The sequence below is a fragment of the Macaca nemestrina genome, chromosome 1 (assembly GCF_043159975.1).
Source record: "Macaca nemestrina isolate mMacNem1 chromosome 1, mMacNem.hap1, whole genome shotgun sequence".
NCBI lineage: Eukaryota > Metazoa > Chordata > Mammalia > Primates > Cercopithecidae > Macaca > Macaca nemestrina.
Genome location: NC_092125.1, coordinates 188,690,165 through 188,717,310, shown reverse-complemented (window position 1 = coordinate 188,717,310; position 27,146 = coordinate 188,690,165). Strand labels below are relative to the sequence as shown.

Below are 27,146 nucleotides of genomic sequence, written 5' to 3'. Positions count from 1 at the left end.
CAAAAGACATTTATGTGACCAACAAACATATGAAAAAAAGGTCATCATCACTGGTCATTAGAAAAATCCAAATCAAAACCACAGTGAGATGCCATCTCATGTCAGTTAGAATGGCGATCATTAAAAAGTCAGGAAACAACCAGATGCTGGAGAGGAGGTGGAGAAACAGGAACGCTTTTACGCTGTTGGTGGCAGTGTAAATCAGTTCAACTGTGGTGATTCCTCAAGGATCTAGAACCAGAAATATACCATTTGACCCAGCAATCCCATTATGGGGTATATACCCAAAGGATTATAAATCATTCTACTGTAAAGACACATGCACATGTATGTTTATTGCAGCACTGTTCACAATAGCTAAGACTTGGAACCAACCCAAATGCCCATCGATGATAGATTAGATAAAGAAAATGTGGCACACATACACCATGAAATACTATGCAATCATAAAAAAAGGATGCGTTCACGTCCTCTGCAGAGACATGGATGAAGATGGAAACCATCATTCTCAGCAAACTAACACAGGAGCAGAAAACCAAACACTGCATGTTCTCAGTCACCAGAGCCCGTCGGGGGTGGGGGGACTAGGAGAGGGATAGCATTACGAGAAATACCTAATGTAGATGTAGGTTGATGGGTGCAGCAAACCACCATGGCACATGTATTCCTATATAACCTGCAACTTAAAGTATAAAAAAAAAAAATCAATAGAAAACACTAATAATAGGGAGCTTTAACACACTACTATTAGTAAAAGACAGATGAAGTGGATAAAAAATAAAAGTGGATATAGAAAATTTAACAATATGATCAATAAGATTTTATGGCTATATATATGTATATGTATATATGTGTGTATATAAATTGACTTGGGTTGGGAATTTAGTATATGATAATCATGAAACTTAAATAACAAGGGCAAAATGAATATTTTAATAAATGGTGATGGGAAACTGAATAAGTATTTGGAAAAAGGATACAATTAGATCCACTGTTCATACGGTACACAAGACAAACGTCAAATGGATCAGAGACCTAAATGTAAAAAAGTGAAACTATACAAGTACTAGAAGGAAACAAAAGTAGGTTTCTCTATGACCTAAATGTGGGAAGAAACTTTCTAACTATTATTCAAAATCCAGATGAATTGAAGATTATTAAATTTGACTACATAAATATAAAAACAAGGCTGGGAGTGGTGGCTCATGCCTGTAATCCTAGCACCTTGAGAGACCCAAGGTGTGAGGATTACTTGAGCTCATGAGTTCGAGACTAGCTAGTCTAGGCAACATCAAGACTCTGTCTCTACAAAAAAGAAAAAAAATTAGCCAGATGTGGTAACGTGTGCATGTAGTTCCAGCTACGTGGGAGGCTGAGGTAGGAAGATCACTTGAGCTCAGGGGATGGAGGCTACAGTAAGGCGAGATCGTGCCATGGCACTCTAGCCTAGGCGACAAAGGCGACAGGGCAAGACCCTGTATCAAAACAAAACCAAAAAGTTTTCCATGCCCCCAAACACCACAAAGTCAAAAGACATCAAACTGCTACAGTTATAGAACTTCTCAAATTCAAGAGGGAAAACAACAAAAACTGAAGGTACTTTTAAAAATGAGAAAAAATAAAGTACATGAACAATTTACAAAGAAAGATCACAATGTGTTCAATTTTTAAATGGTCCTTAAACATATAAAAGGATATTTAACTTCACTCATAATAAGAAAAATGCAGCTCACACCTGTGATCCCAGTACTTTAGGAGGCAGAGGCAGGCAGATCACTTGAGCCCAGGAGTTCGAGACCAGCCTGGCCAACATGACAAAATCCGATCTCTACCAAAAATACAAATATCAGCGCATGGTGGCATGTGCTGTAATCCCAGCTACTTTGGAGGCTGAGGCAGGCGAAGTTTGCAGTGAGCTGAGATTGCGCCATTGCATTCCAGCCTGGGTGACAGAGTGAGATTCCAAGTCCAAAAAAAAAAAAAAAAAGAAAAGAAAAAGAAAAATGCAAATTAAAATTAAAATGACTCTGAGCTATCATTTCTCACCAATTAGACTGGTAAAATAAAGTAGGGCAACTCATTAGCTTGGTGAGTCCATGTGGAAATAAACACTCTCATATATTGTAGCTAGGAATGCTAACTAGTACAACACTTTTGGATGGAAATTTGGTAATTTTAAACAAAGCTACACGTGCAGTTTTATCCTTTGACCCAGTAATCCCACTTGTAAGAATTTATCATACAACAATATCAAACTACTAATTTCAAAGTTATTCATTGCAGCAAAATATTGGAAGCTACCTAAAAACCCAAACATAGGAGTTGGTTGAGTAAAACATGTACAATGACTTTTTTTCCCTCTCCATTTTGGTAGGCTGGGTGAAGATGAAATTCACTGAGGAGGGAAGGCCTGGGTCTGCAGCACCCTGTGTGCCAGTCCAGAACTGGCCTATCTACAGACCCCCTGAAAATCAAATGGGCTTGGATTTGGACATTCTCAATAAAAAGGGTTAAAGGCTGATGGGATCTAAAGCCTGGTACTTGAATTTTGAGCAAGATAAGCTGCCTTAAGTTCTCTTCATTACACAGACGATCCTAGGTAATTGATAGATCCTGTGGTTCAACTTGATTTCTAGATAGAAGCTGGATTCATGTGATGCCAGAGAAGTAAAATTCCAAGAGACCGAAACCAGAGCTGAGTCTCACTGTTCCAGTCTGGACCTCTTTGGTGCTGTAAATCCTGTATATACAGTAGATGATTATTGCATTTTTCTTTTATGGACTCTCTTCAGCTTCTGGAGTCCTCATTATCCTATTATGTCTTTGTGTGAAGACATGCTGCTTTGTAATTATCGAAAGTGTCGCATCAAACTCTGGCTATGCATGGGTCACTGCCTGCTCTCACGTCTTCTGTGATCAGCATGGCAGTGGTGAGTTAAGTTGCTCACCAGCTATCTGTGATGCCTGAAAAGTACCCTTTCTGGAAAGCTAGATATTGTCCACACAGAACTCAGTCCATCAGAGAAATATAAAGCTATGGTATTGGCAGGACTGCGACAAGAGATCGTGTAGGACATTAACTCCCGAGCAGTGGCCTTCAGGACATATCAAGTACATCAGGAACGTCTCTATCAAGAACACAATTTCATCAAGGCTGAGGGCCATCTGAAACAGATGGATAAGATATATACTCAGCAAATACAAAGCAAGGATGTAGAATTGATCTCTATGAAAGGGGAGGTCACCTCCATGAAGAAAGTGCTAGAAGAATACAAGAAAAAGTTCAGTGACATCTCTGAGAAACTTAAGGAACGCAATCTTGAGTATCAAAAGCTCCAAGGCCTCTATGATAGCCTTAGGCTATGTAACATCCCTATTGCTAACCATGAAGGCACCTTGAACCATCTGTGATTGCACAGTCTGGTGTTTTTGGCTTCCCATTAGGAATAACAACCCCAAGTTTCCTTTGGATAGTACACCTGTTTGAAATCGGGGCGATGGAGATTTTCAGTTCAGACCATTTTTTTGTAGGCTCTCCCATAGCACCTGAACCCAGCAACAGCTTATTTAGTTTTGCCTCTCCAAGTGGCGAATTAGAGCAGCAGCAAGTTTCTAGCAGGGCCTTCAAAGTAAAAAGAATTTGAGCCAGGAATGGTGTCACACACCTGTGATCCCAGCTACTTAGGAGGTTGAGGCTGGGAGGATCACTTGAGCCCAGGAGTCTAAGGCTGTAATGATCTAAGATCATGCCACTGCACTCCAGCCTGGGCAATAGAGTGAGACCCTGTTTCTAAAAAATGTAAAGATAATTTCCTTAACTTTACAGAATGTTTCTATGTTCACCTTCAGTAATTTCATTTAGCAAATCTTTTATCTAGATAGGACACCCCAGTCTCCCTGTGCTTTTAAGTCTCTGAAGTTGTCTTCACATTATCAACATAACAAACTCATTGGCAATGGGGAATGGCTTAGAGTCTGGTTTCTCTATTATTTAAAGCATGAGCATTTTATTAATCTCAATTTCATTGTGAACTGCTGAATTTTCATCCCTAGTGAAAAGGTCACAATAGTATTTGTTTCAACTCTCGGCTGTTTCTGACTAAGCTATGTTGTTTATGCCTTAAGTACCTTTGTTATGTGCCATGTCACTTTGAATTCTGGTATTTATGCATATCTGTATATGTAAGTATGTTAATTTACACTGATATTTTGCTGTATTTGCCAGTATGTTTATGTGAAAAATGGAAAATGGTGGGTGATATGTGGCTTGTTATTTGGGTATGTGTATTTATTTGTATATATTTATGTATTTACCTTCATATTAACTTGTTTGGAGGTGTGTTTATGTCAGTGAATAAGAGTACAATTTGATGCATGTATGTTCAGTCCCTGTTTGTATTTAAAAATAACTCACATTGATCAAGTTATTTTTAAAAGTTGACTTTTCTGGCATTTACAGTTAGCCCTCTGTATCCAAATGTGCTGCATCCGCAGATTCAGCCAACCATATATCAAAAATATTCTAGAAAAAAATGAAAATAATAATATAAAAATAAAAAATACAAATTAAAAACTAATACCGTTTAAAAACCAATACTGTACAACTACTATTTGGATAGCATTTACGCTGTAGGTATTATAAATAATTTAGAGGTGATTTAAAATATTTGGGAGAATTTATAGGTTATATGCAAATACCATGCCATTTTAAAAAAGCGACATGAGCATCCAAGGATTTTGGTATCTGTGAGGGTTCCTGGAACCAATATCTCAAAGCTACCAAAGGACGACTGTATTTTAAAATAAAGCTACTTCTTTCTTTACCTTTTTGTCAACTGTTGCCTTTGGTTTACTTATTCAGGAATGTATTTCTGCAGAAAGTTTACCAATGTGTTACTGACCTCAAGAGACTGTTAAAATAATTTAAAAGATTTTTAAAAATATATGTACAATGAGGTACTATGTAGCTGTTAAAAAAAAATCTGGTCAAGCAGTCTCTTACACTTGTCATCCCAGCAGTCTGGTAGGCTGAAGCAGGAGGATTGCTTGAGGCCAGAAGTTCAAGAGCAGCCTAGACAACAAAGCAAGACCCCCTTTCTTTTTTTTGAGACGGAGTCTCGCTCTGTAGCCCGGGCTGGAGTGCAGTGGCCGGATCTCAGCTCACTGCAAGCTCCGCCTCCCAGGTTTACGCCATTCTCCTGCCTCAGCCTCCCGAGTAGCTGGGACTACAGGTGCCCGCCACCTCGCCCGGCTAGTTTTTTGTATTTTTTAGTAGAGACGGGGTTTCACGGTGTTCGCCAGGATGGTCTCGATCTCCTGACCTCGTGATCCGCCCATCTCGGCCTCCCAAAGTGCTGGGATTACAGGCTTGAGCCACCGCGCCCGGCCACAAGACCCCCTTTCTACAAAAAATAAAAAAAGATCAGCTGGGAGTGGTGGTGAGTACCTCTAGTCCCAGCTACAGGCTTGAGCCCAGGAGGATGAGGCTGCAGTGAACCATGATCGTGCCACTGCACTCCAACCTGGGCAACAGAGTGAGACCCTGTCTCAAAAAAAAAAAAAAAAAAAAAAAAAAAAAGGCTCCATTAACTGAAATGGAGTGATTTCCAGGATATACTGTCAAGTGAAAAACAGGGCTGGGTGCAGTGGCTCATCACACCTGTAAACCTAGCACTTTAGGAGGCGGAGACAGGAGGACTGCTTGAGCCCAGAAGTTTGAGACCAGCCTGGGTAACACAGTAAGACCTCATCTCTACAGAAAGAATTTTTTAAATTAGGCAGGTATGGTGGTGTGTGCCTGTATTCCCAGCTACTTGGGGCTGAAGTGGAAGGATCGCCTTGTTTATTTCTCTCTCCTTATAGAGTAGATCTAAGAGGACAAGTATCTTTTTTATCTGGATTACCACTATATTTATAGCATCTAGAATAGGATATATACTAAGTATTCAACACATATTTGTTGAACAAGCTAAAAATATTAATATTTTATAGATGAATCAAATGCAAGTTTGGAAGGGACTCATAACTTCCAAGGTCACAAGCTAGTGAAGACAGAACAAGTATTATCTATCCAGGTCTACCTGTCTTGTGAAAGCCTGTGTTCTTTTCACCACATCACCCTACCTTATCACAAAAAATAAAATAATCCTGCCAGGCACAGTGGCTCACGCCTGTAATCCCAGCACTTTGGGGTGGATCACCTGAGGTCAGGAGTTCGAGACCAGTGTGGGCGACATGGTGAAACATCGTCTCTACTAAAAATACAAAAATTAGCTGGGTGTAGTGGCATGCGCCCATAATCCCAGCTACTCAGGAGGCTGAGACAAGAGAATCACTTGAACCTGGGAGGCAGAGGTTGCAGTGAGCTGAGACTGCGCCACTGCATTCCAGTGCACTCCAGCCTGGGTGACAAGAGCGAAACTCTGTCTCAATAATAATAATAATAATAATAACAACAACAACAACAAAACAACAACAACAACAACAATAATAATTGGCCGGGCACAGTGGCTCACGCCTGTAATCCCAGCACTTTGGGAGGCTGAGGCGGGCGGATCATGAGGTCAGGAGATCGAGACCATCCTGACTAACATGGTGAAACCCCGTCTCTACTAAAAAAATACAAAAAACTAGCCGGGCGAGGTGGCGGGAGCCTGTAGTCCCAGCTACTCGGGAGGCTGAGGCAGGAGAATGGCATGAACCCGGGAGGCGGAGCTTGCAGTGAGCTGAGATCCGGCCACTGCACTCCAGACTGGGCGACAGAGCGAGACTCCGTCTCAAAAAAAAAAAAAAAAAAAAGATTAGCCGGGCGTGGCAGTGGGCGCCTGTAGTCCCAGCTACTCGGGAGGCTGAGGCAGAAGAATGCAGCTACCCGGGAGGCGGAGCTTGCAGTGAGCAGAGACGGTGCCACTGCACTCCAGCCTGGGCGAAAGAGTGAGACTCCATCTCAAAAAAAAAAAAATCATCATCATCATCATCCTTTCTCTGGGAGAACATTCTTGGGGTAGAGGACCAGCCAGATGCAAATAAAGTGAACACCAAGCAGTCAATGCTATAATCAATTCTTCTAACTACAATCACTGAAATTCATCCTTAGGCTCACATAAACATGCATCTATTTTTTAGAGATGAGTTTCTCACTTTATTGGCCAGGTTGGAGAGCAGTGCAGCAGTCACAGCTCACTGCTGCCTAAAATTCTTGGGCTCAGGGGATCCTCCCTCTTCGGTTTCCCAAGTAGCTGGGACTACTGGTGCACGCCACTGCGCCTGGCTAATCTAAAAAATATTTTGTAGTGATGAGGGAGTCTCACCATCTTGCCCAGGTTGGCCTCAAACTCCTGGGCTCAAGCGATCCTCCTGCCTTGGCCTCCCAAAGTGCTGGGATTACAGGTGTGAGCCACTGTACCTGACCTAAACATGCGCGTCTATATTAAGGGAGTAAGGAACTTGAGGAACTTATTTTAAATGTTTACAAAGAACTTGCTTCCAGCTGTCATTCAATCATTCATTCATTCATTCAGCAAATAATATTGGACAAACTCTTTGTGCCAGGCCCAGATACAGTTCTTGCCTCACAGTATAGCAACAATATGACAGATATTTTTTAATCCCTATGTAAGTACAGAAAAATGACACCGGATCCAATCTTAAAAAACCAGACAGCTGGGCACAGTGGCTCATGCCTGTAATCCCAACATTTTGGGAGGCCGAGGTGAGCAGGCTGCTTGAGCCCAGGAGTTTGAGCCTGGGCACCACAGCAAAACCCTGTCTCTTCAAAAAATTAGATAGGCATGGTGGTACACACTTGTAGCCCCAGCAACTGGGAAGGCTGAGGTGACAGGTTCACCTGATCCCAGCAAGCTGAGGTTGCAGTGGGTTGAGATTGTGCCACTGTACTCCAGCCTGGGCAAGAGTGAGATCCTGTCTCAAAAAACAAACAAACAAAAAAAAAAACAGAAAACCAGGGAGGAAGTTTTTTTTTTTTTTTTTTTTTTTTTTTGAGACAGAGTCTCGCTCTGTCTCCCAGGCTGGAGTACAGTGGCTGATCTCAGCTCACTGTAACCTCCATCTCTCAGGCTCAGGTGATCCTCCCACCTCAGACTCCTGAGTAGCTGGGACTACAGGCACATGCCATCACACCTGGCTAATTGTTACATTTTTTGTAGAGACAGGGTTTTGCCACGTTGTCCACGCTAGTCTCAAATTCCTGGGCTCAACCAATTCACCCGCCTCAGCCTCCCAAAGTGCTGGGATTGCAGGCATGAGCCACTGTGCCTGGCCAACCAGGGAAGTCTTGTTGGTGCAGATGATGCCTAAGTTAAGAGCCTATGTAGCTACAGGCTACTTCAAATGAACTCCCTGGTCATGGTGACAGAATGCTTACTGACTTCCCATAAATTGTACTGCACCATTCCACTACTCGGGCTGTAGTGTTACTTTATGATTCAGAGTAGAATAAGTGGCCCTACTAAGAGCTTCCAAAAATCTAAGTCATGCGGGCTGCTTATTATCCAATGATAGAGTAAGTTTGTGATGACAGTCTGTGTTATCACAATTGCTAGCTAGTACCTTTTCCCTCTACCCTGTAGCCCTTCATTCCCTGACAGGGTCCTAAAGGAAGGAAAATGACTCAAAAGAATCAGGCTCAAACACAGGGCTTATAAGTTTTTTGGCTGTCAAATTAAGTACAGGGCTACAGAAGTCCTATCCCACAGATCAGAGTTCCAACAAGTAACAGTCTGTGAGAAAGTAAGATGAAAACATTTCAGTGTTGTAGATACATATACTAGGTTAGTAAAGTCAAAAGAAAAGCTCCACTGAGATTTCTTGGCCAAAAAAAAAAAAAAGGCTCTAAAATTTCTACATCCAACTTGTTTCTGCCAGTAAGGCTGGGCTTTTCACTGTGCCACCAGTAAACTCAAGGAAGGCTTCATCAGGATTACACTGAGGTTGTCCTAAGCAACCACAGCCCACCAAAGCAGTCTTAAGGAATGTTGCCACTTAATAAAGTCTTTAAGCAAGTTGGGACCAAGTTCTCAGATCTTCCCTTGACCAACTGTATTTACTCTTTTCAAGCTGATAGAAATCTGACAAACAAAAATCCCTGGGAAAAATGAAAGGTTCCAGGAAAGAATGACAGAGATTCGTAATTTGATAAAGACATCAAACACTCAACTGAAAATAACTTGCATTTAGCTTTTTGAACATCTAAAAATAGTACATATGCTCATTCTTTCTAATAAGCTGTCTCCAGCATGGGGATTTCATTGGCATAGTTTGTTCTTTGTTGTAACATGTTAGCTGTTTCTTAAGACATAACAATAGTCCTTTTTCTACATCAAAGGACTTAAGTAACTATACCTCTAACAACTAGTGTGTTGGTATCATTATCCCTACTTTCTTGGTTGTGAAACTGAGGCCCAGGGTAAATGAGGCTTGCTTGAGGCCAAAGATTCCTGTCTAGATTAAATAGAGAATTATCAACTCTGGAATTTCTTTTTTTTTTTTTTTTTTTTTTGAGACGGAGTCTCGCTCTGTCGCCCAGGCTGGAGTGCAGTGGCGCGATCTCGGCTCACTGCAAGCTCCGCCTCCCGGGTTCACGCCATTCTCCTGCCTCAGCCTCCCGAGTAGCTGGGACTACAAGCGCCCACAACCGCGCCCGGCTAATTTTTTGTATTTTTAGTAGAGACGGGGTTTCACCGTGGTCTCGATCTCCTGACCTTGTGATCCGCCCGCCTCGGCCTCCCAAAGTGCTGGGATTACAGGCGTGAGCCACCGCGCCCGGCCAACTCTGGAATTTCTAAATTAAAAGAAGCAATGAGACCAGCAATATAAAACAAATGTTTTAAACATAGGCTACAGAATTCTATTATAGATTTAGTCTGCTTGAAGCCTCTAAAATATACCTCACGAACTTGTTCTCGAAACACTGAGGAATAATCACAGTCTGTTTCTAAAGCACACAAAAACAGCACCAATGGCTGATTACCCCAGAGAGAGCAACAGCTCTAATATGGGTCAGGATCCATGTCCAAGGAGTCAGTCAGCTTTGTTTTACGTGCTGATCACAGACCGTACCTTTACTGAACAACACTTCTTGTTCACATGGCTCTAGACATAGGACAAAAATTTCTCCTATAAGACTGGAATTCCCTCCACTTAAGAGAAAGAGATCAACAAGCAATCGCTGCACACCTGCAAGACAAGGATACTACATGAGTCCTGTTAGGAGATTTGTTCATTTTTAAGTATGTTTTACACAAAAATAATTAAGAGTTTATACCTATTAAGAACCACCGAATTGTACACTTTAAAAGAGTTCTGTACATACATACAACTATCTAATCTACATATAAAATTCTACATAACTGAATGCCACAGAAAAGAACACTACTCAAAAAAAGAAATTTTGAAAATACCAGACCAAGTAAACCTGGTAGAATCTTTAGAACACGTTTAGAGGCTGAGGTGGGAGGATCGCTTGAACCCAGGAGGCAGAGGTTAGAGTGCGCCGAGATGGTGCCACTGGACTCCAGCCTTGGTGACAGAGTGAGACTCTCTCAAAAAACAAAACAAAAAAAATGCTAGGTGCGGTAGCCTAGCCTGTAATCCCAGCACTTTGGGAGGCTGAGGTGGGCAGATCACTTGAGGCCAGGAGTTTGAGATCAGCCTGACTGACATGGCAAAACCCCATTGCTACTAAAAATACAAAAAAATTAGCCAGGCATGGTGGCACACCCCTGTAATCCCAGCTACTCGGACGGCTACGGCAGGAGAATCACTTGAACCCAAGAGGTGGAGGTTGCAGTGAGCCGAGATTGCGCTACTGCACTCCAGCCTGAGTGACAGAGCAAGACTCTGTCTCAAAGAAACAAAAACAAAAACAAGCAAACAAAAAAACCCCACAGTTGTGTTCTAACTGCGGCTCAGCAATTAACCGGAGTGGGATTTGGGGCAGCTTAGTTAAATTTTCTGAGTATCAGGTTTGTCATTTGCAAAACAGAATAATACCATCTACCTTTCAATGTGGCTGTTAGATTAGAAATCCAGACACACATAATACGTATGAAAGATCTTCCTGGTGATCTTCAGAGCCAATGTTCCAGGCAACCCCGAGGAAAACAAAAATTACATCCCCATAATCATAATCAGTTAATAAGTTAACTCCCTACCTTCCAGTGGTCTCTGAGAAGAGAAACCAAGGTTCTAAAGTAACAAATGAATTTCTCAAATGTATTCATTATAAAGCTTTAGCAAATTTAATTATCATCAGAAATGCTCAGTAGGCTATAAACAGAGATCTTGTGTGAATAATCAGTTGTTACTATTACTGCAAAGCAGAGTTTCTGCTGCTTCTCAGTACCTTTCATTTTCCACCTGCCTTTCTGTGCTCCCTAAAGAGTTCAACTCAAAATCAAATTAAACCTTAAATGTATATAATTCCACCTGCCACCAGAAAGAAAATAAACAATCATCCCTCCTCAGCCTCCCAAGTAGCCAGGACTATAGGCACACACCACCACACCTGGCTAATTTTTTTTTCCCCAGCTAATTTTTACAATTTTTTTTGTAGAGACAAGGTCTCACTATGTTACGCAGACTGGTCTCAAACTCCTGGGCTCAAGCAATCCTCTTGTCAAGGCCTCCCTAAGTGCTGGGATTACAAGCATGAGCCACCATGCCCAGGCCTGACCCACCATGCCCAGGCCTGACCCATGTAAAAGTTTTAGAGGTATATGCTTACTTACATTGAGTGAGGTCTTCATTTCACACAATTTGGAGCTAAAAACATACCTGCATATTTCAGCTTTGTAGTAATTCCTCAACTGTTAAAGTATAGGATTTTCATGCTTTCTCAGGAGTTATTCTATCCTAGTACTATTAGGAATGTCTATCCCTGCTCATGTCCCCATCATCACAAATTCTTATTCTTCCTACAAGACTCAATTTGAATGTCACATTCATGAGGTGTTCCTTTTTCTTCAACAAGCACATTCAAGCAGTGTTTCCTGATGTTCCTCTAGAGGACACAGAGTACTGTCCTAATTCCTCTTTGCTATGTCCCTAACCTACTCCACTACTGCATCTCAAATAAAAATTCAATTTTGAGACACGTGTCATCTGGCTGTACCTAGCAGAAATCATCCTTTTAATCCTCTGGTTACTCAATGCATTTACTGAGACTTTGGCACCTAATACATAATATTTCTTTCCGCTTGAACTTTAGGCAAGTCACTCAAGTTCCTCGAGACCTACTTTCCCCATTTTTTGAAAATTTATTTTTATTTTTATTTTTAGACAGAGTCTCCCTCTGTCGCCCAGGCTGGAGTGCGGTGGCACAATTTCAGCTCACTGCAACCTTCGCCTCCCAGGTTCAAGCGATTCTCCTGCCTCAGTCTCCTGAGTAGCTGGGATTACAGGCGCCTGCCACCACGCCCGGCTAATTTTTATATTTTTAGTAGAGATGGAGTTTTGCAATGTTGGTCAGGCTGGTCTCGAACTCCTGGCCTCAGGTGATCCACCTGCCTCAGCCTCCCAAAGTACTGGGATTACAGGCATGAGCCACCTCTCCTGGCCTACTTTCACATTTTTTAAGATGGGGACAAAGATAGTTTCTATCTCAGAGTGTCGCTGGGGATTAAACGAAATAATGCACACAAGCACATAGCATGTAGGTTTCTGGTGTTGGAAAACTGGTGGGTTAAGACAACCCAAAAATTCTGTCACAAACGTCTAAAAATTTTGAGTAAGACATAACAAAAAATTATTTCAAATACATATCTAAACTTATAAGAAAGAAAGAGAAAATTGATGAGGGAAGTTAAAACAGGAGAACTTCAGCTGCACTAACTGGGAATTTTAAGGGGTACACTGGACCAAAAAATGTGGGTCTGGCTGGGCATGGTGGCTCACGCATGCAATCCCAGCACTTTGGGAGGACAAGGCAGGCAGATTACCTGAGGTTAGGAGTTCGAGACCAGCCTGGCCAACATGGTGAAACCCCATCTCTACTAAAAACACAAAAATTAGCCGGGCGTGGTGGCACGTGCCCAGCTACTCAGGAGGTTGAGGCAGGAGAAATGCTTGAACCAGGAGATGGAAGTTGTAGTAAGCTGGGATCGCACCACCGTACTCCAACCTGGGTGACAGAGTAAGACTCCGTCTCAAAACAAAAACAAAAACGTAAAGTGGCTGGTCTAACCATTTACTATCCCTTAGGTTCTGTCATCTAAAATAAGAAAAATTTTCCTTCAGACTCTAACTCCATCCCAATCTATCAAGATATAGGAAATATAAAGGGGAAACAGATAAGTAATAGCAATTCCAATAATAGTATTATATTAAAATGCTATGCAATAAGTATAGAGGTGGCCACGCGCATGGCTCACGCCTGTAATCCCACCACTTTGGGAGGCCCAGACTGGTGGATCACCTGAGGTCAGGAGTTTGAGATCAGCCTGGCCACCATGGCGACACCCTGTCTCTACTAAAAATACAAAAAATTAGCAGGGTGTGGTGATGCAGGCCTGTAGTCCCAGCTACTCAGGAGGCTGAGGCAGGAGAATCGCTTGAGCTCAGAAGGCAGAAGTTGCAAGGAACCGAGATCCCACAACTGCACTCCAGCCTGGGAGACAGAGCGAGACTCCGTCTCAAAATAAATAAATAAATAAATAATTAAAAAGAAGTATGGAGGTGTATAGGGAATAATTAAGAAGGGCAATTAACCCAGACCTGGAGGCTAAGGAAGGCTTCCAGAGGTAATGAAATTTTAGCTAAATCTTGAAAGATAATGAATAAGAAGACATCTCTTGTGCTCCACTTCACATTCTGTGGGCCCAACTCTTTATTCCAGCCATTGCTCTGGCAATCATCTGTGTAACCTGATAGCATTTCACTTTGTGTACTGGTCATCTCTTATTTTTTGTCTTCAGACTTCTAGTAACCACATTTGGAATACCTACAGGAACCTATTCGGCCATTCTGGCGCACATACAAACCTTGAAGTGTGAGGAAATTTATACCCATGGGGCAACCTTTGACCAATGGGGAAAGGAAGACAGTGAATAAATGCTTTTCTTTTCTGATCTGTAGCATCTCTGAGGCACAGTCTACAAAGCGCCTTAGAGGGTCTCCAGTGGAACTGAGCCTCAGTTGCCCACAGGAGTAACAAAGTCAATAACACACCCTCAGACACTCAGACTGGTCTTCCCTCTTTCCCTGTTTTCCTCTTTCCAAATCCCACTCATATTACTAATTGTACAAATACCCTTATCTCAGGCTCTGCTTTGGGGGGAAACTGAGGTTAAGACAGATTACCAGGAATTCATTATTTATATAGGAATGGAGGGAACTGAGAGTGTACCAGGTAGATATGCAAGTATCCAAATGTATAGAATTGCAAATGCATACTACGTTTAGTAAAGTTAACTGCAGTTACCCATATGATTATTGCTACAAATTTATTCCTTGTCCTGTGGCCTCTAAATTTTGAATGCCACCACTATCCATCTAGTTGCTCTTGCTGGAAACCTGGACATCATGTTTGACCCCTCCCTCTCTTTATCCTTCCACATCTAATTAATTAGTCACAAAGTTTTCCTAAATACTCTTCAATTTTTCCCTATCTCTCTATTACTATTGCCATTGCCTTGTTTTGCTCTTTCATTTTTTCTTGCCAGGATTATTGCAATAACCATTCACTGGTGACTGATTCTCCTCATTTATGTAGTGAATATTTATAAATATTAACCTGTTAGTAATCTTTCAATCTGTCCCTATAGGATATAAAGATATAAGATATATACTTTTTTTGTTTGTTTGTTTGTTTTATCTTTTTTTGGAGACAGGGTCTCACTTTATCACCCAGGCTGGAGTGCAGTGACGTGATCTTGGCTCACTGCAGCCTCAATCTCCCAAACTCAAACGATCCTCCCACCTCAGGCTCCCAAGTAGCTGGGACTACAGGCACACACCACCATGCCTGGCTAATTTTTTATGTTTTTGGTAGAAATGAGATTTTTGCCATGTTGCCTAGGCTGGTCTAGAACTCCTGAGCTCAAGCGATACGCCTGCCTCAGCCTCCCCAAGTGCTGGGACTAAAAGTGTGAGAGACCATGCCTGCCTCAGACTCCCAAAGTGCTGGGATTGAAGATGTGAGCCACCGTGCCTGGCCAAAAGTGCATACTGTATTCTGACTTCTCTCCTAGACTGTAAAGCATAGTTAAGAGCATAGGCTTTGAAGTAAGAGAACCGGTTCAATTACTAATTCTTCCATTAAACTCTCTGAAGACTCAGTCCCCTTATCTATTCACGGTAAGATATGAAAGGGCTAGAGCAGTCTTAGCCCTATGAACTCTCAAAACTAATAAACCAACACTCTCTTTAAAAATGAAGGCCGGGTGCAGTGGCTTAAGCCTGTAATCCCAGCACTTTGGGAGGCCGAGGCGGGCAGATCACAAGGTCAGGAGATCGAGACCATCCTGGTTAACACAGTGAAATCCCGTCTCTACTAAAAACACAAAAAATTGGCCAGGTGTGTGGTGGGCACCTGTAGTCCCAGCTACTTGGGAGGCTGAGGCAGGAGAATGGTGTGAACCTGGGAGGCGGAGCTTGCCGTGAGCCGAGATCATGCCACTGCACTCCAGCCTGGGCGACATACCAAGACTCCATCTCAAAAAAAAAAAAAAAAAAAAAAAAAGGAAGAAGCGCAGCACTAAATAGAAATTGCCAGGAGTATAATCCAAATTAAGGAAGACAAAGACAATCCTCAGAGCACAGGAACCAGAAAAGCCAGATAAAATGGAGATAAAGGAGCAGTGGAGGAAGATCTTAAAGGAGGGGGATCTAGAGCTGTGAAGCTAAAAAAGCAATTCTGACTCACCCTTCTTTTCTAAAAATGTAAAAAGACCAACTTCAGATAAAAATTAGAAACAAAACGATTACAGTCAAATCCCATACAAAGTTATTATCAAAAAAGATAATAAAGATTAAAATAACATTCCTATAATGAAAGCACACGTAAGAATGACATGCCCACAAAACAGATGAAATCCATAACCTAATATTCCTGGGTTTTTTTTGAGACAGAGTCTGACTCTGTCACCAGGCTGGAATGCAATGGCACGACCTCAGCTCACTGCAACCTCAGCTCACTGCAACCTCCGCATCCTGGGTTCAAGCCATTCTCCTGCCTCAGCCTCCCGAGTAGCTAGGACTACAGGTGCACACCACTACTATGCTCAGCTAATTTTTGTATTTTTAGTAGAGACAGGGTTTCACCATGTTGGCCAGGATGGTCTCGATCTCCTGACCTCGTGATCCGCCTGCCTCGGCCTCCCAGGGTGCTGGGATTACAGGCGTGAGCCACCACGCCCGGCCCTCCATAGCCTAATATTTCAAAATAAGCTAAAGTAAGAAAATGATAAATGTGGCCAGGCGCGGTGGCTCACACTTGTAATCCCAGAACTTTGGGAGGCCGAGGCAGGCAGATCACTTGAGTTCAGAGTTCGAGACCAGCCTGGCCAATATGGTGAAGCCCCATCTCTAATAAAAATACAAAAATTGGCCGGGCGCGGTGGCTCACGCCTGTAATCCCAGCACTTTGGGAGGCCGAGGCGGGCGGATCACAAGGTCAGGAGATCGAGACCACGGTGAAACCCCATCTCTACTAAAAAAAATACAAAAAATTAGCCGGGCGCGGTTGTGGGCGCCTGTAGTCCCAGCTACTCGGGAGGCTGAGGCAGGAGAATGGCGTGAACCTGGGAGGCGGAGCTTGCAGTGACCCGAGATCACGCCATTGCACTCCAGCCTGGGCGACAGAGCGAGACTCCGTCTCAAAAAAAAAAAAAAAAAAATACAAAAATTAGCTGGGTGTGGTAGCGCACACCTGTAGTCCCAGCTACTTGAGGGGCTGAGGCAGGGGAATCACTTGAACCCAGGAGGCAGAGGTTGCGATGAGCCAAGATCACACCACTGCACTCTAGCCTGAACAGAGCAAGATGCCATCTCAAAAAAAAAAAAAAAAAAAAAATAGGCCAGGTGTGGTGGCTTATGCCTGTAATCCCAGAACTTTGGGAGGTGGAGGCAGAGGCGGGTGGATCACAAGGTCAGGAGTTTAAGACCATCCTGGCTAACATGGTGAAACCCTGTCTCTACTAAAATTACAAAAAATTAGCCGGGCATGGTGGCACACGCTTGTAGTCCCAGCTTCTTGGGAGGATGAGGCAGGAGAATCGCTTGAACCCGGGAGGCAGAGGTTGCAGTGAGCCAAGATTGTGCCATTGCACTCCAGCCTGGTGACAGAGCGAGATGCCGTCTCCAAAAAAAAAAAAAAAAAAAGGCCAGGCACAGTGGCTCACACCTGTAATCCCAGCACTTTGGGAGGCCGAGGTGGGCAGATCACAAGGTCAGGAATTTGAGACCAGCCTGACCAACGGGATGAAACCCTGTCTTCACTAAAAGTACAAAAATTAGCCAGGTGGGGTGGCGCATACCTGTAATCCCAGCTACTCAGGGGGCTGAGACAGGAGAATCGCTTGAACCTGGGAGGTGGAAGTTGTGGTGAGCCGAGATTGTGCCACTGCACTCCAGCCTGGGTGACAGAGTGAGACTCCATTTTGAAAATAAATAAATAAATAAATAAATAATAAAAAAATAAAAGAAAAGGCCTGGTGCAGTGACTCTTGCCTCTAAATCCCATCACTTTGGGAAGCTGAGGCAGGCAGATCACTTGAGACCAGGAGTGTGAGAACAGCCTAGGTAACAAGGCAAAACCCTGTCTCTGCAAAAAAGAAGAAGAAATTAGCTGGGTGTGGTGGCATGTACCTGTAGTCCCAGTCACTCAGGAGGCTGTGATGGGAGGGTGGCTTGAGCCCAGGAGGTCAGGGCTGAAGTGAGTCATGTTTGGCAGCACTCCAGCCTGGGCAACAGAGTGACACCCTGTCTCTTAAAAAAAGAAAAAAGAAAAAAAGACAGAAACTTCACATGAAAAGAACTCACTACATATCTAAAAAATATGATTCAGAACAATCAATAAGATATATTATATAGAAAAACCACAAGATATTAAAGAAAAATAAAAACTCCTTTGGGAATCCAGACAAAAGGACCAAGTCACTCATAAGGGAAAGAAAAACAGATTTTATCTGGACTGTTTTGACAACAACACTGTATGTCAAAAGATAATGAAAGAATACATTTAGGCTGGGTGTGGTGGCTCACACCTGTAATCCCAGCACTTTGGGAGGCCAAGGCGGGTGGATCATGAGGTCAGGAGTTCGAGGCCAGCCTGGCCAACATGGTGAAGCCCTGTCTTTATTAAAAATACAAAAATTAGCCAGGCATGGTGGCGGGTGCCTATAATCCCAGATACTTGGAAGGCTAAGGCAGGAGATCGCTTGAACCTGGGAGGCAGAGGTTACAGTGAGCTGAGATTGTGCCACTGCACTCCAGCCTAGGCAACAAGAGCAAAACTCCATCTCAAAAAAAACCATTTAATATATTCAAGGAATACATGTGAGTCACGGATTCTATATCCAAATAAATTGGCTGTGAAACATAAAGGCAGCAGATAACTTATTGAACATTACCATGCACCCTCCTTTAGGAATCTATTAGAAATAAGCTTCAGATAAATGACTGGAGACACAAGGAATAAGGACTGGTGTGCAATGATCATCAACAGCTGCTAATATCATAAAATGAAAGACAACCAGATAATCATGTGCCTTCAGATGGAAGAACACACCACTACCTTGCCAAAAATTCAAACCTAAACCTAATCAAGCCTCAAGTTCAACTACCAATTTATAGAATATACATACAAGAAACACTCATTAGCCGGGCGCGGTGGCTCAAGCCTGTAATCCCAGCACTTTGGGAGGCCGAGACGGGCGGATCACGAGGTCAGGAGATCGAGACCATCCTGGCTAACCCGGTGAAACCCCGTCTCTACTAAAAAATACAAAAAACTAGCCGGGCGAGGTGGCGGGCGCCTGTAGTCCCAGTTACTTGGGAGGCTGAGGCAGGAGAATGGCATAAACCCAGGAGGCGGAGCTTGCAGTGAGCTGAGATCCGGCCACTGCACTCCAGGCCGGGTGACAGAGCGAGACTCCGTCTCACCAAAAAAAAAAAAAAAAACAAAAAAAACAAAAAAACACTCATTAAATCAACAAAATGCAGACTGTGGGAAAACTACACCAAAAACCCAGTTTCTTCAACAATTAAATTACAAGGGGAAAAAAAAGAAATGGAGGGAAAATCTATATGTTAAGAGACTTAAAAAACATTTCAACCAATTATAATGTGTAATCCTTATTCACTTCCTAAGTTAAATAAACACATTTGAAAAAACATGCTGAAATTATATTTATGAGGCAACTGGAAACTCAAACACTGATTAAATACTTAATGATACCAAAGAATTCTTATTGATTTGGTTTTTTACTGTTAGGAGAAAGCAAGTTGGGTAAAATATAGATAAAATAAGATTTGCTGTAGGTTGTCAACTGTTGATGCTGGGTGACAGATACGTGGGCAATGTTGTTTACTTTTGTACATGTTTTAAAATTTCCACATAAGGAGTTAAAATATTAACTATGTCTGGTCTACAACTTGTGTGTTTAACAAACGGCAATTATCATTATTATTAGTTAACTCTGAATATTTACTAAATGAATGAGTTTAGACATAGATAAGAATGAATGATTATCAACAAATATGAAACATTATTATGGAGAAAATATGAAATCTAAGAGCATTCATGTCATCAATGTCAGTTGTAAGAGTGGAGCTCACTCACCCAGGGCCTGGGAGAATGAATGAACCAATAATCTCTCTTGATAAGTCAGGGAAAGAGGTTTGGGTAGCTGAAATAAAAAGTGAGAACCAGTAAATCAGTAAAATTGTGGGGTTAGATAAAGCAAAATGAAGTAGAAAATGGTGCCAGAAATTATAAAGCCAAATGAAATATGTGTCCTTTAAGTGAAAAAACATAACTTAGCAAATATGGTATCCAACTTCAATATCCTATAAGCACATATGATGGAGGTTTCCACATTTAAGCAGGACTGCAATACATTTAGCAAATGTAAGGTAAAGGAAAAAGATTATAAGTTAAAAATTATTTAAACAAAAAAAAGCCAAATAAAGTGAATGTACTACTCTGGCCTTTCTCTGAGAACAGAAGTCAAACACAAAGACCTCACAAAAATAGCTGGGAAACTCAATCTGGAGGAAGTGGTTAAAGATAAAACCAAAAGCTAATAATAAACCCCAAACTTTCAGGGAATGTTCTTATCTTACCTAAAATCTTATTGGAAACAGACCAAAAGAGCCTCTTAATGTTTAGGAGCTCTTTTGTGGGCACAGGGGAAGAAAAAACATGGGCTTAAAGGGTCACTGTGCCACGCATGGCACAGTTGCTCAGTACAACTTTCTCCTTTAGAGAGATAACCGACATCCCTTAGCAAACACTGACAACTTCCTTCTTACGCTGTCTCACTTTCTTCAACCATTTATATGCCCTTCCACTGCCTTTTCTACAAGTTTATGTTAATTCTAATCAGTTAATTCTGAATTTTGGCTTAGCTCAGTTCCTAACAGCTATTTGGGAGTCTATTTACGTTCTTCCAACAGTTAGCCTTGTTGCCTTCTACTCCCGGTTGGAAGGCAAGCTGATATGAAGCCAGGATTTCAGGAGCTACTGTAGTAAGAAAAAACCAAGTAAAGATAGCAAAGACTTGCTGGCCAAAGTCACAGCTTGGAAGATGGCTCAGAGGTAGGATTATATGTAAGAGATGCTGTGTAAATGATACGGGGAAACAGGTAAGGAAGGAAAAGAAATTAGACTGCAGAAGGACTTAGTAAAGATTCTGATTTTAGTTGCAAGGGGAAGCCCTAAAATAAGGAGTAAAAGATCAAAGTCATGGCCATGCACGGTGGCTCATGCCTGTAATCCCAGCACTTTAGGGGGCCGAGGCCGGCAGATCATGAAGTCAGGAGATCTAGACCTTCCTGGCTAACACGGTGAGACCCTGTCTCTACTAAAAATACAAAAAAATTAGCCAGGTGTGATGGTGGGCGCCTGTAGTCCCAGCTACTCAGGAGGCTGAGGCAGGAGAATGGCGTGAACCTGGGAGGCAGAGCTTGCAGCGAGCCGAGACTGCGCCACTGCACTCCAGCCTGGGCGACAGAGCAAGACTCCGTTTCCGAAAAAAACAAAAAAACAAAAAAAACAAAAAACAAAAAAACAAAGTCATAAGAAAAGGCAGTAACTTGGAGAGTAAAGTACCCCTTTGGTGGTTACTTTCCTTCTCATGCCTTCTCTCCTAATAGTTGACACTATTACTTCTCAAGCCTCCAAGTGTTAGAGGAACTTATTTGCATGGGACTTCCAAGATTTATAATTCTAAACTGGGCCAAAAATAACTTTTCTAAAATTCAGAGATTATAGAGCAAAGAAAGTTTACACATCCATTCTAAACTTTTAGATGGTAGCTAATACAGCCCTGCGAAGACCATCAAAAATCCCAAGCTCTTTGCAAATCAAAACTACAGTAAGATACTAACTCATGCTTATTGGGATGACTACTATTAAGAAAAAAATATGCTGGGCGTGGTGGCTCATGCCTGTAATCCCAGCACATTGGGAGGCTGAGGTGGGTGGATCACGAGGTCAGGAGTTCGAGACCAGCCTGGCCAACATGGTGAAACCCTGTCTCGATACTAAAAATACAAAAATTAGCTGGGTGTGGTGGTATGCACCTGTAATCCTAGCTACTCAGGAGGCTGAGACAGGAGAATCACTTGAACCTGGGAGGAGAGGTTGCAGTAAGCTGAGATTGCGTCATTGCACTCCAGCCTGGGCAACAGAGCAAGACTCCTTCTCAAAAACAAAAAACAAACAAACAAAAATAAGCAGAAAATACGTATCGGGAAGGAAGTGGAGAAACTGGAACTATAGACTAGGCATGGTGGCTCACCCTTGTAAATCCAGCACTTTGAGAGACCAAGGTAGAGGATCACTTGAGCCCAGCAGTTCGAGACCAGACTGAGCAACATAGTGAGACTCTGTCTCTTAAAAAAAAAGAAAAAAGAAAAAATATACACACACACACACACACACATATACACACACACACATACATATATCTATATATGTAGCCACGCATGGTGGCTCATGCCTGTAATCCCAGCACTTTGGGAGGCCAAGGTGGGTGGATCATCTGAGATCAGGAGTTTGAGACCAGCCTGATCAACATGGAGAAACCCCGTCTCTACTAAAAATACAAAATTATTGTATGTGTATAAAAATATATATATATATACACACACACACGTTTATTTTAATTTATTTATATATATATTTTGAGACAGAATTTCCCTCTGTTGCCAAGGCTAGAGTGCAGTGGTACGATCTCAGCTCACTGCAACCTTCACCTCTTGGGTGCAAGCAATCCTCACACCTCAGCCTCCTGAGTACCTGGGACTACAGGTGTGTGCCACCATGCCTGGCTAATTTTTGTATTTTGGGAGCAATATAGTGAGACCCCCTCATCTCAACAAAAAATAAAAAGTTAGCTGGGTGTGGCAATGTATGACCATGGTTCCAGCTACTCAGGAGGCTGAGATAGGAGCATCACTTGACCATAGAAGGTCAGTGCTGCAGTGAGCCATGATCACACCATGGCACTCCAGCCTGGGTGTCAGAACGAAATCCTGTCTCACAAACAAAACAAGTAAAGAAAGAAAGAGGTTGGAGCCCTTGTACACTGTTGGTGGGAATGTAAAATGGTATAGCCACTGCAGAAAATAGTATGGCAGTTCGTTAAAAAATTAAACACAGAAATAGCATATAATCCAGCAACTACACTTCTCAGTATAAACCCAAAGAACTGAAAGAGGGTCTCAAAGAAATATTTGTACATCCATATTCACAGCTGCATTATTCACAATAGCTAAAATGTGGAGGCAACCCAAGTGTCCATGGATGGATGAATGGCTAAGCAAAATGTGGTATATCCATAAAATAGAATATTCCTCAGTCTTAAAAAGGAAGTAAATTCTGCAGAATGCTACGATGTGGATGAACCTTGAGGATGTTATGCTAAGTAAGCCAATCATGAAAAGATTGGAGGTGGAGGCGGGCAGATCACTTGAGGCCAGAAGTTCAAGACTAGCCTGGCCAACATGGCGAAACCCCATTTCTACCAAAAATACAAAAACTAGCCGGGTGTAGTGGCATGCACCTGTAGTCCCTGCTACTCATGAGGCTGAGGCACAAGACATGCTTGAACCCAGGAGGCAGAGGCTGCAGTGAGCTGAGATCATGCCGCTGTACCCCAGCCAGGGTGATGGAGCGAGACTGTATCAAAAAAAAAAAAAAAAAAAAAAAAAAGACAAATACTGTATGATTCCACTTACATGAGGTACTTAGAGGTAGTCAAAATCATAGAAACAGAAAGTAGAATGGTAGCTGCCATGGGCTAGGAGGAGGGGGACGTTAGTATTTAATGGTAATAGAGTTTCAGTTTTACAAGATAAAGGTTATAGAGATGGAGGGTGGTAATGGTTGCACAACATTATAAATGTGCTTAATACCACTGAACTGTACACTTGACCCGAATTTTCTTCCCATTACCCTAATGGAATTCCCCATCTATTCTCTAAACAAATAAGCAGCTGTACCCCAGAAAGCAACACACCCAACATTGTTTTATTGGAAGCCCCCACCCTAATCAGAAGCACCCAAAATCCACTTGAGAGAAAATACAGAAAAGTAGGAAAGGAAGGCCAAAAGTGAATGGAAATGCATATATACACTGTACTGGAGGTCCTGGCCAGGGCAATGAGATAATTTTTTTTTTCTTTTTTTCTTTTTTTAAAGAGTCGGGCATGGTGGCTCACGCCTGTAATCACAACATTTTGAGAGGGCAAGGTTGGGGGTATCACTTCTGTCCAAGGAGTTCTAGACCAGGCCTAGGCAATATAGTGAGATCCTGTCTCTATACAAAAAAAAAAGTCCAGGTGTGGTGGTGCATGCCTGTAGTCTCAGCTGCTTGGGAGGCTTAAGGAGAATCACCTGAGCCTGGGGAGGTCGAGGTTACAGTGAGCTGTGATTGAGTCACTGCACTCCAGCCTGGACAACAAAGTGAGACTCTGCCTAAAAAAAAAAAAAAAGAAAAAAAGAAAGTAGCCGGGCATGGTGGCACATGCCTGTAGTCCTAGTTACTTAGTTACTTGGGAGCCTGAGGTGGGAGGGCTGCTTGAGCCCAGGAGTTTGGGGTTACAGTGAGCTATGACCACACAACTGCACACAAGCCTCGGTGACAGAGTAAGACTGTCTCCAAAAATAAAATTAATGTAATTTAATTTTTAAAAAGAATAAAGATTAGAAGGAAAATATAATACTGTTTTTATTTACAGGCAATATGATGATAAGGTCCTAATCAAATCTATAATTTAAAAGGTCACAGCACATAATGCCAAAATACAAAAATCAATTGTGTTTCTATACACATGCAATAAACAATGAAAACAGAAAAACTACCAATTACAATATCATTAAAAATACTTACCTAGGAATAAATTTATCAAGACATGTTCAAAATCTCTACATTGGGCTGGGTGTGGTGGCCCATGCCTATTATCCCAGCACTTTAGGAGACTGAAGTGGGAGGACAGCTTGAGCCCAGGAGTTTGAAACTAGCCTGAGCAACATAGTGAGACATCTCTACTAAAATAAAAATTTAAAAAATTAGCTGGGCCGGGCGCGGTGGCTCAAGCCTGTAATCCCAGCACTTTGGGAGGCCGAGGCGGGCGGATCACAAGGTCAGGAGATCGAGACCACAGTGAAACCCCGTCTCTACTAAAAATACAAAAAAAAAATTAGCCGGGCGCGGTGGCGGGCGCCTGTAGTCCCAGCTACTCAGGAGGCTGAGACGGGAGAATGGCGGGAACCCGGGAGGCGGAGCTTGCAGTGAGCCGAGATCGCGCCACTGCACTCCAGCCTGGGCAACAGCGTGAGACTCCGTCTCAAAAAAAAAAAAAAAAAAATTAGCTGGGCATGGTGGCATATGCCTGTAGTCCCACCTACTCGGGAGGCTGATGTGGAGATCACTTGAGTCCAGGAGGTTGAGGCTGCAGTGAGCTTTGATCATACCACTGCACTCCAGCCTGGACGACAGAGTAAGACTGTCTCAAGAAAAAAAAAAAAAAAATCATCACTGAAAATTACAAAACTCAGTTGAGAGAAACTAAGGGAAACTTAAATAAATACATACACAATTATGTGTTAATGACAGCGATATGTTCTGAGAAATGCATTGTTAGGTGACTTCCTTGTGCAAACATCATAGAATGTACTTACACAAACCTAGATAGTATAGCCTACTACATACTTAGGCTATATGGTATAGTCTATTGCTCCTAGGCTACAAACCTGTATAACATGTTATTACATACCATAGGTAATAGTAACACAATGGTAAGTATTTGTGTACTTAAACATATCTAAACATAGAAAAGGTACAGTAAAAATATGGTATTACAATCTTATGGGACCACATATGCAGCCAGTCATTGACCAGAAATCGTTATGTGGCACATGACTATATATACCATGTTCAAGGATCAAAAGATTCAATATTAAGATGTCAAATCTGAGCTGGGTGAGGTGGCTCATGCATGTAATCCTAGCACTTTGGGAGGCCAAGGTGGGTGGATCGCTTGAACCCGGGAGTTCAAGACCAGCCTGGCCAACATGGTGAAACCCTGTCTCTATAAACTACAAAAATTAGCCAGGTGTGGTGGCACACGCCTGTAATCCTAGCAAATTGGGAGGCTGAGGCACGAGAATCAGTTGAACCTGGGAGGTGGAGGCTGCAGTGAGGTGGTGCAGTGAGAAGGTGCAGTAGAGGTGGAGATTGCACCACTGCACTCAGCCTGGGTGACAGAGCAAGACTCTGTCTCAAAAAGAATACAAAACAAAGACAAAACCATAAACAAACATCTACACAAAGGTCAGATGGGCAGAGATTTCTTAGACTGGACACAAAAAGCAATAACCATAAAAGACAAAATCAGTAATTTGGATTTCATCGACATTAAAAACTTTTCTCCAAGAGACACCATTAAATAAAAAGACAAGCCACAGACTGGTGGAAAATATTCACAACACATATCTCACAAAAGACTTGAATCTAGACTATATTAAGAATTCCTATAATCAATAATGGAAAGGCAAACAACTCAATTAAAAAAATAGACAAAGGCTTTGAGCAGACACTTCATGAACATATATAAATGGCCAATAAACATATGAAAAGGTTTTCAGCATCATTACTATCAGGGAAATGTAAATTAAAACCACAATGAGATACCACTACATACATACCTACTAGAATGGTTAAAATGAAAAAGACTGACAACACCAAGGGTTGATGAAGACGTGAAGCAAACACAACTCTTATAAACTGTTTCATAAAATGGTACAACCACTTTAGAAAACCGGTAGTTTCTAATAAAATAAACCCTACAGCCGAGAATATTTTCACAAAAAGACCTGCAGAAAAATGCTCATAATAGCTTTATGCAAGATAGCCAAAAATTAGAAACAACCCAAATAACTGTCAATAGGACAGATAAATAAATAGTAGTATATTCATTCAATGGAATACTACTCAGCCTAAAAAGCAACAGATTAGTTATACTTTCAATAACATGAATGAATCTGAAAAATATGTTGAACAAAAGAAGCCAGAACAAAACTGTATGATTCCATTTATATGAAGTTTATAAACAAATAAAATTAATATGTAGTGATAGAAACAGAAGAGTAGTTGACTCTGAAGATCGAATACTTACTAGAAAAAAGCACAAAGGAACTTTCAGAGGTGATGGAATTGTTCTAGATTCAGATAATGGTGATTTAGGTGTATATTTAGTATCTGTGCATTTTACTGTGTATAAATTATTTCCCAATAAAAGGGGTGAAAAAGCCATGTATTTGCATTAATTTTTTGTTTTATAGTACAAAAGTCAGTTGAAAATAACACATCCTTTTAATCACCAGAAATAACAGAAGAAAGTTTGTCTCCCATTTCAAGTAATATGGCAACATCACGATTGAATTTTTCCAAAGAAAAACA

The 27,146-nt window shown here is 41.9% G+C and overlaps 1 protein-coding gene and 1 pseudogene across 3 annotated transcripts in view; one reads left to right on the top strand and one right to left on the bottom strand.

Moving 5' to 3' along the window:
* Positions 1–27,146, bottom strand: part of LOC105494924 (eukaryotic translation initiation factor 2B subunit gamma) — a 147,031-nt gene that overhangs the window by 110,779 nt on the left and 9,106 nt on the right. The window lies entirely within an intron of this gene.
* On the top strand, positions 2,564–3,695 carry LOC105494923 (E3 ubiquitin-protein ligase CCNB1IP1 pseudogene; annotated as a pseudogene).